Source organism: Falco peregrinus, chromosome 14, assembly GCF_023634155.1.
Source record: "Falco peregrinus isolate bFalPer1 chromosome 14, bFalPer1.pri, whole genome shotgun sequence".
Classification (NCBI taxonomy): domain Eukaryota; kingdom Metazoa; phylum Chordata; class Aves; order Falconiformes; family Falconidae; genus Falco; species Falco peregrinus.
This window is the reverse complement of record NC_073734.1, coordinates 11,808,933-11,821,925: the sequence shown is the minus strand read 5'-3', so window position 1 is coordinate 11,821,925 and position 12,993 is coordinate 11,808,933. Positions and strand designations below refer to the sequence as shown.

Sequence of the window (12,993 nt, the reverse complement as noted above, 5' to 3'; positions counted from 1 at the left end):
AAAATAATGGCAATTCTGTTTATTCTAAAGGAGTTCAAATAAGTTTTCTTTTCTTAAGAAACTATAGTCATTTTTTAAACCCGCATTACCAGTTTCAAAAGTCAGGGAACAGCTACAATACCTTCAATGCTCATAGTAAGTCAGTTGCAACCATCTTTTCCTAATGACCACTGTATTACCTTACAGATCTCTCCAGAAATTGTAGTAATGCTTGTTTTCCCTTGTAGTGACCAAAACACCACAACTAGTTTTGCTGGAACATTTTTTTAAAACTTTTTTTTTTTCCCCCCCTCCTTATTTCTCTGTCAGTAAATACACTGACATTGCTTTGTGAGAACTTTTGGGGAAGAGGTCTGGGGAAATATGTTATTCTCTTAGCATATGTTCCCTGGAAATTAATCACCTATCAGATGAAGAACCTAATGGTTTGTGGCCTTGCAGTTATTACAGTCGCATTAAGCACTGAAATTAACTGCCTTTTTTCAGCGGTACTCCAATAACCAGCAAGCTTTATAAAAGAAATCCACATGCTTATTCTATGCTTTTTCATATATCTGATAAAAAAATTAGCTCAGTGTTTTAACTGAACTGTGTGCCAATTTTATATAAAAGAATCATTTAAAAGACTTCAAAGCTCTGTTGATGCCTAGTGTGGGCTTCAAAAAACCCCTAAATCTGAAGTGTCTTTTTTTTTTTTTTTTTTTCAAAGCATTTCCAGAGATCCTCCTTGTAAAAGGATTTGTGCTCTATGAACCTATTTGAAAGTTTCCATCTCCTTCTGGAACTAAGCAATTTTATTCTTTGCCTGTTTGTTTGTTTCCTACCTAAATAATTGAAAATGCTGTGAATCAAACCGGGTGGGAAAGAAAAAAATCCTACAGTGGATTTCAATGGCCAGACCCAGGCTATTAAAGAATAGATTAACACTGCAGAATGGGAATATTTTACCAGCCTGACCACTTCAAACTGAAATCTAGCTTGCTGTACTACATGCAGCAATGAGAGTGCTTCTTCTCACCAAACAAGCGAATCCTTAATCAACAACTTTACAGCCTTAAGAAACAACACCCCCCCCAAGTACTTAAAAGCCAAGTTACCTATAAAATACTTAATTTAGTTTTTATAACAACCTTATTATAACCATTATTGACATGATTAGGCCTTTATAGTACATTAGTGGGGATTTTAATTTTCACACCCAACAAAAATTAAAGAGCAAATTTCCATAGGTTCCCTCTACAAGCTATTAGGTAAATTATGGGAGGATCTGTAAAGAGCCTTCTTGCACTGTCTTGCTGCTCCCACATACTCTCAATGTGCCGTTTCTGGTGCCCATCCATCCTTCTATGCCATTTAACTGGTAGGAATATTTTTATTTTTTTCTTAAATTGAGTTAAATTCTGTCTGGTTTAATGAGCTAAAATGATAAAGCAATAAGAAAACTAACTAAATAACAAAAATTCCTGGAAGCCACCCAAATGGGATGCAACCTTTTACTCACTGTGACGAAGACCCTTCACTGTTACCAAGTCCTCTGATCACTGCAGGGAGGTACTATCACTTGCTGACGCAAAAAATTCCGGTAGCCTTTTGAACACTGCATGGCTGATTCTGCAAGTCATCCTGTGTATTATCTTATACATCTTTCCTTCTAAAAATACTCAGGGATACTGCAAAGCTTGTTCCACAAGTAATTTTTAAGTAAAAATGTGTTTCTACTTTTTTTTTTTAAATGCACATATCACTCATTGACTCACACTGACACATGTGCATATAACTTCACATTTTCAACAGATTACTGTATATTTTGGCAGCCTTCAGTGACACATTATTAAGTCAGTTGTGTTTTTACAGAACTGACTAATTGTATCGATAGCCCTTAGACATCATTCCTATAGCAACTGCAAAATTTTGAGGTGCTTCAAGTAACCAGAAATTTAAACAGCAACATTGATACTTAACCCATTATTAAACAGTAATAACTAGCATAGTTAAAAAGAAAGGAAAAGACTTACCAAAAAAAATCCCACATCTAAAGCTTTATACTTCACAACTCTGCCATAACAGTCTTCAAATTCCAATTTCTCCAACCTGCCACAGCCCCCCTTAAACAGGCAGCACACCCATGTGATGTATCAGCTCCTCCTCCCACTTTCATGTCACCTGCAGGTTGAGGGTGTGGTTGGTCCCAGCACCCAGGTCATTAATGAAGGTGTAAACCACCCTGGAGCTGCCCAAATTAAAAGCAATGTAAGAAGTCCCATACTGGTGCCATCAGAGCTTGCTCCTGCATTGCTGGGCAGCATGCTGTGTAGCCACTGGTTTTGCTTCTGGTCCATATGTTGTTCTTTACTAATTTCTCTTAAAAAATGTGGCTGTCTGCATGCTTGAGGTACAGCTAAGGCAGCCAGGTTGAACTCGTCCTCACCCACTGCAACCCAGTAATAGCATCAGCCTAAGCCTGGTCTTCCCACCTCTCGTGTTCTAGAGCAGCTGCATGACGTGGGGTTCTGACATCTCTTGTACACCACTAGACCAAACATCTCTACAGATGTGCCTTCAGTGCTCTCTTGCTTGCTCTTCTATTCCTTGTGGCTGCAGAAGAACAGAAATCCATCTCTAAAGGCTCAAAAGACCTCAAAAAAAACCCCACACCCCAAACCCCCTACATTTATTATTTTTTTAAATCTCAGGGTTTTCAGCTCATCAGTTTAGTAGGCCTGACTCACTGCTTTTGATCTCTTGGGGTTGGCAGTTGGGGAAGCAGATTTCATTACAATAAAAGAACAGGTGCCATTCATATACTTAACTCTCTCTTTTTTTTTTTTTTATATGTCACTGCATAACATACATCTGTCTTGCTGCTACAACACAAACCAGAAGCCATGAGCATTATTTGCCGATTATTCCACACCATTTTTCTTAAGAGCAAGACTGTTCCCCTGTTCTGGTCAAACTCTAATTAACAAAGTGATAGCATCACTTTTTTTGTGCAATTCCTATTTTAAATAATGTTTAGCATGTACTGCTGCCCTTTTCTGTCAAAGTGTTACTGTGTGTTTTGGCACAAAGTTATCTGCATTTCTATATCTTCTACCAATTTTACAAAGGTTTTATAAGGCTTAATGAATGGAAAATGCCTTGAAAAGCTGTAGATAAAAGGCAATTTTGAAGGCAGTCATTAGTAGTAAATACCCTCATCAAAATTTCTGTTGCTAATCCTTTATGCTCTAGCTGTGCAGGCTGTGCTGACAGCACAAAACTACCATTCCTCCAAGGTTATTCTAATGCTAACTTACAGGCGACAACTCTAAGAGTCACTTATATTTATAACTTTGCTGGCACAAACGTCACTCTCTTACCAACTTTGATCAGTTTAAAGTGTGCCACCTTCACACTACAGATCAATAGCAAGAAGAAATTCATAGACTTTCTAATAGTCTCACCATTAAAACTAATATTGTGTAACTGGAAATCAACTGCTTCAATTAATGGGAATATATGGCTTCATTTTGTAGGCACAACCTTTACATTTGAAAGTTCGGTGACATATGGCTTCCCAATGGTGCTATAATTACACCATGCCTAAAAGTCATCATTAGTTTAAAATGTGGAGGTACTTTTTTTTTATATATATATATATATAATGAACAATCTTGTGCTGGTTAAGAGTGCATGAGTCTTTTCATTTAGCATCAGTTTCAATGGAACTCATTCATTTAGTTCACAGTTCCTCCAGTGGCTGCTGCATACCCCTTGGCGTCAGCGTGGGATTTCCCAGCTGACAGCCGTACCTGCGAACTGCAGACTTACAATGAGCCGCTTTGAAACGCTCTGTAATTCTATGACAATGGCGTGTTGGTTTTCACTGGGTCGAGGGCAATGTCCTTTCCAGTATCGTAATTCAAACTCTGCACCCCAGCGGTCCTCTCCTGCAAGAAGGTAACAGGAACAGGAATGTTTAACACAGGTGGGAGGCAAAATGAGGCTAACTGAGACAGGTCCTCAAAGACTTCTAAAAACATATGGGTGAGACTGATGGTAACATGTGGAGAGTAACCATCAGGGAAGCAAGAGATAAAAAAGCCCTCCAAGTGCCTAGCTGAAGTTGTTGATTACCCAAATTTGCAATATAAAGGTCATTTTTAACAGTCGCTCTTCCGTTAGACACCCATATGAGCTTGTGGCACCATGAGCATCTGGCTGTGTTTGATCAGGACGCTGCCCATGTTGCATCCAAATTAAGTGGCTGGCTGTTTGTTTTGTTTTTTTTTTTAATTGAAGAAATTGATAGATTTGTCAGAAAAATGTTCTTAACGTTTTGGGGGGGACAAGAGTAGATTAAAGGCTTACTAGGGAACGAAAGCATTTCCTTTGATCTGCAATGAACACCTCCTTTTGGATTTCAGTATTTTAAGAACACCTTTGTATGGTTCAGAGGGAAAGTTTACATAAATTTGAAATAAACTTGCAAATAAGAACTAATGCAAATGGAAACAGAGAGATGTGTTTAAAATCTCTGGAAACTAAACATTTTGATTTTTGTAAAGTTTTGTGTTTGTTTTTTGGGGGGCACAAAAATTTCAACGAAAGCAATACGTGATTTGAAAATACATATTGATATCAAGTGTCTGCATTTTTCACACAGTTCTAGTAATAGTCTGTCTTTTGGTTGTACACCTTGATAGCTGTGGGTCTTGTCTATCATGTCACCGTTTTGTTACCTCAGACAGCCACTTTAAACTCTGAATAAAGAACCTCAAACCCAGTCACATTTCCCCAAGAGGCAGTAGAGAGGCATCAATATAGCTTAAATCAGAGAAATGCAGCTGGGTGTATTTACTTGCCCTCACCATACCACTGAATACCTATGGAAGACCTGCAGGCCTTCTTAAAAGCATTTGAGCCTGAGGTCGATGGAGAGGGAAAAGCCGTTTTTTATGTTGAGCTACACATGTTATTAAAAACTGAGTAACACCAATCAGCCTCTGCCATCTGCCTGTCAGTCTCTCTATGAAGAAATTGTCTTGTCTGCTATTATGGACTAAATGATTTGTACCGGTCATTTTTATACCTTCTCATTCCTCGTCAGGCAGCTACCATGTGCTCAACAAAACACTTGAGCTAGTGTTCCCCTGAGGTACAAATGAGGGCTGCTGGCATGATACCACTTGCGAAGGCCAAGGCTTGGATGTCTCCTGAAATTTGGAAAACCCAGATGGAAAGCTGCACGAGGGCGATGGCAGGGGTTTTGTTCACTCTGGCTGTCTCTCAAGGTGTGTATGGTGCTCTTCCTAAGTGGGCTTGAAGTAATGCAGGCTCTGGTGCTTTTCTGTCCTCTTTGCCATTAATTATTTCTTGAGTCCACTTGGCTATTATTCAGCTTCATTTTAGATGTGTCAGAGAGAGGATTAATGCAGCTGGGCTGAAGGAAGTGTTCCTACGGTGAGACAAGAGCAGATAGGAAAGCGCTGTGCTGTAGGCGAACGTTGCACAGTCAGGCTAGCACAGACTCAGTACAGAATCCCACAGGATTTTGTCTGAATTTGTCCTGAAAGAGGCTGTATGAAGGGAAATGTTCATGACTCATTATTACTGTGTGAAATATTTACATGCACTGTCTGCGTACCTCTGGTTAACTCAGTCTGTAAGAAGTCCCCCTAGCTATTTGAGCCACATGAATACTCCTCCTCTATTTTCTAGAGATCCCTTTTCAATTAAGAAAAGCTGCCGTTTGCTTTGATGCACAGATCTCTAACTACTTCTAAGCTTCACCCAGCTCCCTCACCGCTAGCGCGGGAGCGTTTCCCCAGCCCACACACGCTTCCCTCCCGGAGCGCAGCCAGCTCGGCCTCCCAGCACACTAACCTACATCTCCCTGGCGCTCTCCGCCCGCGCCACGCGCTCACCTGCAGCGCTCCCGGCCTCCCACGCACATCCCTGCTCACACGTCTGCTCTGCTCCGGAGCTACAAATGCTCTCGTGCACCAGAAAAGCACAAGAGATACCCACCCTTACCAGATTTCACCTGGTATATCCAAGTAAAATCCCTGAGGACAGTCATTAGGCAATGTTAATTATGGCAATCAGCCTACCCAGTCTGACCTAATTATAAATAATTAGCTTATCCCTTTATTTCCAAACCTTTCTCCCTAGTGAGACTGTACTTTTAATATTTTAAAGTAGCAAAACTCCTCTCACAAATTTGCTTTTCAGTTGTAGCAACCTTGACATTAAAGGCCTAAGGCCGTTAGAAAGTCACGGTCAACATCTCACAGACCTGGGGAAGAAGAAGAGGCCCTTGACAACTTAAGGGATTACAACCACTATTTCTTCAGCTATTTCACTCCTGTGGTGTATCTGGTGGGCTTTTTAAAGATAATTAAAGGCAACAGAATTCCACTAGATGCTCATTTGTGTTAAAACCAAATGTTTCTTAAATTCCTTTTTAAAAATCTCGTGCCTTTGTATTATAGTGATGCATCTCAGAGCCAGTGTAGGAAAGCAAGTAAGCATGGTCCAGGCTGTCATTGGTTGCAGTTATGCCACGTAGCATGTAAGACCTTTGCTTAGAGTACCCTCTGGCCATTCTGCCTGGTTACAGTAATGACAACAGTGTTAAAAAAAATTCTTTGCTTTTAGTGAAAGAATGTAATATTTTTATTTTTGCTGCTTCAAGATTTGTCTCCATAAAATGACATTTACTAATCCCCTGCTGTTCTTGAAAGATCGACTCTACATGAAACTAGATTGTTTTCTAAGTTTATGTTTTGTTGCTGTCCTGTTGCATTTTGAAAATGAGTGTGGCACATGTGGGTTGCATGTGATCTCTTACAAGTAATGCACTTGATGTAATTAAGAGATGCATCCTTGTAGTCTCAAAATGTCTCTCCAAATGAGTCCTCTGATAAAAGTGCTTTGAGCAGCTTTCTAAATCCTCTTTCTTGGCCCAAAGAAACACTTTTTCTTGAGTTCCTGTAGGTGATTTTCAGTTATGTACGTACCTCCATGCCAAGCAGTATATACCTGACGTTTTGCCTTTTCCACCTGCAGGTCTTTGTCTGAGGCCACCAGTTAATGCCCTTCAATGTGTAACAGAGCATCCATGGGATTAGGAGCTTCTAATTACTGTTTCTAGGCTTTGCCCACCCATGTCTGGGAGATGCTGTCGTTGTTTGTCCTTTTCAGACTCCATGCCAAACACAAGTTTATACTGTCATGCACTGATGGACCTTTCCCTCTTACCTCTCCCACTGAAAAGGACACAGTTAAACCCAGTCAGTGATGTCAGTCTACAATAATTTTGAAGTAGTTCCCATTCCAAGGATTTGTGCTCCTGGCTCATTTGTGTTAATGCAAAGTACTCCCAAATGCGTCAAAAGTTCCTACTTTGAATACTAAGTCAAAGCTCATTAAAGCCAAATTATTTTTTCCCTCTAATGATTCCCAGGTTCTCTGAATCAAACCCTGTTTACAGAATTCTCCCAAGGCGGTCTTGTGCCTTTCTCTGCAAACGACATTTGCAAAGTTTAGAGCCACCTTTATTTCCATGCATGGCATTTACTAATAGTTAGATCTGTAAATGACAAAGCTTGGTCAGAAATGCAACCTATGTGATAACATTTTACACAAGAAAAATATTTCAATGACTTCAAGAGGAAACTGATTACAAGACTAGTCGTTTTGTACTAGGAATTCTAAGCACAGGCTGGGGAGAAGGTAAAATGAACCTAAAATACAGTGATTGTATTTTCTTGTGAAGCACGTGATTCTGGACACTTCCAAAGGCACAGTGCTGGGATAAATGAATGTTTAAGCATTGCAGATTCCTGCATTCCATTTTATTTTACATGGAGGAAATGCTAGCAATGTTCTAGGGTCATGGAAACTGCCTTGTTACAATAGGGTTTTTCTGTGCCAATTATCACAAATAACACAGATTTGCAGATGAAAGAACTCTAACCAATCCATCTGAATTTTCCTTGCACCATTATAATGTCAGCATTGTTTTAACTAAATAAGGATGGTGCTGTTAGGGGTATTAGTGATACTCCTTCCGCAATGGAGAAGTGCACTTTGTTTAGCATGGTAAATTATGATATGAAAGAATGAATAAACAAAACCCTCATAACAAAAACTCTTGGTTATGGATGATAAATTCAACTATACTTCAAAAAAAACAACCACAACAAAACTTGACATACTTTAAGCTTCATTTCTCCATGGACTCTTATTCTTGCTTTTATTCTAACCCTTTAACATCATCTGTCTTGTCTCTTGTTTTTGCTTGAGTAGTACAAAACGATCCTTCACTCTATTACTTCCCTTTGCAGACCATTATCCTGCCCCAGAGGAAGCTGTGTACCTCACGTTTCTTGCAGGAATTCCTCCATGCTGCTAACCTTTGCCTCGCTTGTACAAAGCACTGCTCTCAGGCAGACTCCAGCTGTCTCTGATCCAGGCAGAGGTGTCAGAGTGTCCCAGGGAGCCATTAATCAACAGCCCCCCTCTGCCATCAGCTCCTTAGAAGCTCTCGGTGAACCTGGAGTGCTTTTGGAGGTCTACAGCAAACAGCGCAAGAAGCTTTTACCACCAATATCTTTCATAGATCATCTAACCTGATTGATGATAATACTAACAATTAAATATTTATGGTTTAGAAGCATGGGAAAGTTTTGAAATACATATTTTAAATTTATATGAGAGAAGTAATGTCAATGCATGTAAGATACTTTACATACAGTGGGTTGGAAAAGGAGTTCTGTCCTGCCATAAATGCCATCTTCATTCTTTTGTCATATTCTTTCATATAAAGCACATGTTCATGAAGTTAAAGGAAGAGATAAAAACACAAACATGTGAGATACGAGAAAGAAGCTGTCTCAGGCTTTTTGTCTATTTAACCATTAGAAACAAAGAAACAACCGGTCATGTTTCATGTTGCTGAAATACCACTTAAGGCGGATGCTATATATACATCACAATAATGAATAATTTACTATGACCATATCATCTAGGGCTATGATCTCAATCTCTCCTCCTCTTCCTACAGGGAATGTATACCCACCGTGTCTGACAGCTTGTAGCTGGAAGACCCACAGATACAGAGGCAGAAGCAACAGAGAAACTTCTATTACCATATCAATCCAACGCATCCTCTACTCATGCAAATGTCGAACGTGCTGGAGGAAGCTTTAGCCTCATGCCTTTTAAAAAATCCCATGAGCTCTTCATAGATAATACACTTGAAGGATTTTTTTCAGTTTTATGAGCTGCATTTTGGTATAGATGCTGCCTTCCATCCTGAACAGCCCAAATACTACTATTCTTATTCATTCTATTGATCTTAAAGATAGTAAAGCAGTACTTGTGCAAGGTTAAAGTATGTTTCATTACCCCAGAAGAGTAGTGACATTTCTATAATATAAAATATGAAGTCCTACATATTCTAGATATGAAGCCTGACAGCCTAATCTTTTATTCCCATTCTGAGCAACAATTTGCATGAGTGAGCCTTCTCAGGATTAGTTGCATAGTTCAAAAATATCCAGGGCTTGTTTAGGATTAACAGACTGAAGAAACAAGACATTTTTAAATTAAACTGCTGGGGTTTAAGAAATGTTTCCTTAATGGGTCATCACAACCTTTTTCCTGACTGAATGGATTTTTCTAAACCACATTGTACTGAGAATGTCTTTTCATGTCAGCTAAAAATACAAAGTATTTGGCTACATGGTCTACATAAACCAAACAGAGAAACACTATTGAATATAAGATTTTTTTTCTGTGCAGGCCAGCATAAAGTCTGTGCCCTACATAAATGTTCTGGGCAGCTCTTCAGAAAGGCTGATTTCACCTAGAATTATGAATTTCGACACAAAATACCAACTGTAGGAACTAATTGCTTCCAGAGGTACCATTAAATTTCTTGCCCACCCCTTTCTTGATCTGTCATTAACCTTAAACAAAAACAAATCCAGGAAACAAACCACCAGAGTCTGAGCTGAGGCCTGATGACATCCCATGGCTTTCTGGAATCTCTGAAAGTGAGATGTACAACCAAGCCATAAACTAAGGCATCCTCAGTTGAAAGCGTCATTGATTTGGACATAGCACACTCCCTTCTATTTTGGTCAAACTGCATTTCCCACCACAATATTTTATCTTCTCATAAAAGAATTTAGAACAGGCTTTCTGGATGATCAAGAGATTTTGCAATTCTGAGCGAGTTCTGCAGCTCCAATGGCCCTGCAGCCCCTGCTGGGTCTAATTCCCAGTCAATGTGGAGCTCTACTTTTCCAACATTCCAGACATTATTTTGGCAGAAGGCTTCCAGCACCCACTTATCTACAGAGAAAGATCTGCCCATCTGGCATCAACAACAGCTCCTTGTGAGATCCGTATCTTTTAAGGAATGGCAAACAGTAGCTTCAGCTTAGACTGTGATGAGTAAAGTGGAACATTATCTGTGTTTTTCCTGACTTTGGTGAGCTCGGTTTTTAACTTCAGCATTCCACCAGGGAAGTCTGTTTTTAATACATGCAGATAGAGAGCCTGATAGCAAGGCTGTAACAAAGAGAGCAGGCACAGTTTTATCTTCATGTGAACAGAGTTAGGTTCCATATTCAGTCTTTCAGCAAGGCATTTGAAACTGGAACGGCAGTAAGCATCATGTCTAATTGTTTTATGGGCCTGGGTCCTGGGCAGCTAGAGAATGCTGAGCCACCACGCCCTAGAAACCGAATGCCAGGAGTCAGACAACCCTCTTGTGTCTGGTTGAGGGATCAATCAGATCAACAAACAAACCAATTTTCAGAGCTAGTAAGACCAGAGTAAAAAGGAGACAGGATGGAAAGCAGAACTTTCTGGCTGGTTTAGGAATACTGAGGTCCAAAGAGATGTCAATAAGGTGAATATCATCAGGTGACAAGAAAGGACAGGACAAAAACTTGGGCTCCTACATCCTGCATGTACGTTCTATTATAGTATTTATTCAGGTTGCGTATATCTTTAATGCTCCTGTTTATTGAGTCATGTTAATATCTGTGCCGAGATCTATAGGTCTCAGCATTTCTGAATCAGTGTTTCAGGATGGTCAGCATGTGCCCACTGCATGCATACAGGTCTTTCAAAGGTTTTTATCGTTGCAGTTTAATGCCATGGGAAAGAGGTGGAAAAGCGGAGCGGAAGAAAATAATATGGAAAATCTTGTTTAGTCTGTTGATCAGGAATTGCTGACAATTTCATGTGTGGAATGACGATGGAAGAAGATATTCTCTAGGAAACATCTGACACAAGGCACTGACATGAAGAAGCCAGACTTCTGACATATGTCTCTGGTAACACTGTAAGCTCTGTAGAAACACACTAAAACAATGAGAAAAAAACACTAAAATTTCCTCTCCAGGTACAATATGGTTTTTTGCTATTTCCTACTACAAACAATTTTTCCTCTCTCCTCACCAATTACATTTGAGTTGGTGTGTAGGCATTTTGTGCCTTGAAGGTATTAGCTTAAAACAACAGATAACGCAAAGCTTTTACTTGCTAGTGACAATTACAAAAAACGCCTCGGTAGCGTGTATGTGATCTCAGTGCGAGTCTCCTCCTCTGCCCCTGCCATGGAGAATTTTTTTGCGCAAAACCAAGACCAAAATAAATGTATGAACATAAATCAGAGATTTTCTGATTTGCAGTGATCGGATGTTAATATTGAAATCTAGTCAGGTCTTAGAAATAAAAGAATACATTGCTAAATAAGAAAGATCTTGCATCAGAAATTATAATTAATATGCTTATCTAGTGCAATTAGAGGTTTGAATAGGACATCTGATGTCACAGTAATTTAGAAAAAAATATTATCTAAAGCTTTCCCCACAGGTTAAAATATACAAAAAATATACTTTATTCTCACACAGTATTGTCATTATCAAAATATTCAGATATTTACTACAGTATTCATAAATTCCGATAGGTGAAGCAAATTACGTCTATTAGAAAATTCTGCTTTTCTGTTCTCAAGATTTCTTATGAAACCTAATTAGAGTTTAGATTAAGGGTATTTCAATAACTTCTGCAGCTGATTTTCAAGCCCTGCTTTGAACTAGTTAGTGTCAGAAACGGTGACTCTCATCACTGACTAGGGACTGGAATCAAGTCAAGTAGGTTTAAACCAGTGGGAATTAAGTTGTTCTGGATTTAGGCCTACATGTTTACTAAGAATACCAAGCTGTATATCAAGCTGTGGTTGAAAGTTTTGATCCTCACTGTGCGTCATAAATCAGAAGCTGGGTGGTTCAGTCCAGAGAGGCAAGTGGTGTGGTCCCATCATGGAATCAAGAGCAACGCTGGGCTTAGATCACCAAAAGATCAAAGTCTTCAGGACTTCCAACCTCTGAAAGAAGACAGGGAGATGAAAAGCAGCCTTAATCCTCTGCTATCAGCTTTGACTTCCAATCTAATTATAGATAACTTGTGGTTAATAATCAGAGAAATTTCTAAATGGCTTTTCCTCAGTTCATTTTTATATTACAGCACTGTTACAAGTACACTTACATGAAGTCTTTGGAGTTATAGTTGTATAGAAAGTAATACAGTCATGAGTGGAATGAGTTCTCTTCAGTCCTATATCACACTGTAACTAAAACCAGACTGCATGCACACAGAACTTGCTGAATTCTACAACGTCTGGAAGAGAATCCTGCAATTCTGGCCACTGTAGTAAGAAAGTATCAATGCTTCATAGTTGTTGCTATAATATAAAGCCAAATTATTATTACTTTTTTAGGTACAGAGAATGCTAAGATACTTTACTGGAAAAGAACAATGTGCTCCCATGAATTTATAGTCTGTCTACTTACTGAAAAATCCAAGAGGAACAGTACAATAACACTATAGCTGTAACATTTGCTATGACTTAAGGTTAACTTGGTTGAGTTTGTAGAGCTTCTTTAGAAATCACACAGTTTGTTTGCATATACTGTAACATTATTT

General features: G+C 39.2%; 1 long non-coding RNA gene across 1 annotated transcript in view; it reads right to left on the bottom strand.

Annotated features, from left to right (window-relative positions):
• LOC114011713 (uncharacterized) overlaps positions 1-3,925 on the bottom strand; it is a 34,574-nt gene extending 30,649 nt beyond the window's left edge. The window contains exon 1 of the long non-coding RNA XR_003553762.2: positions 3,814-3,925. This is a non-coding gene — a long non-coding RNA (uncharacterized LOC114011713). The remainder of the gene's footprint in view (positions 1-3,813) is intronic.
• Positions 3,926-12,993: the final 9,068 nt, after the last annotated feature.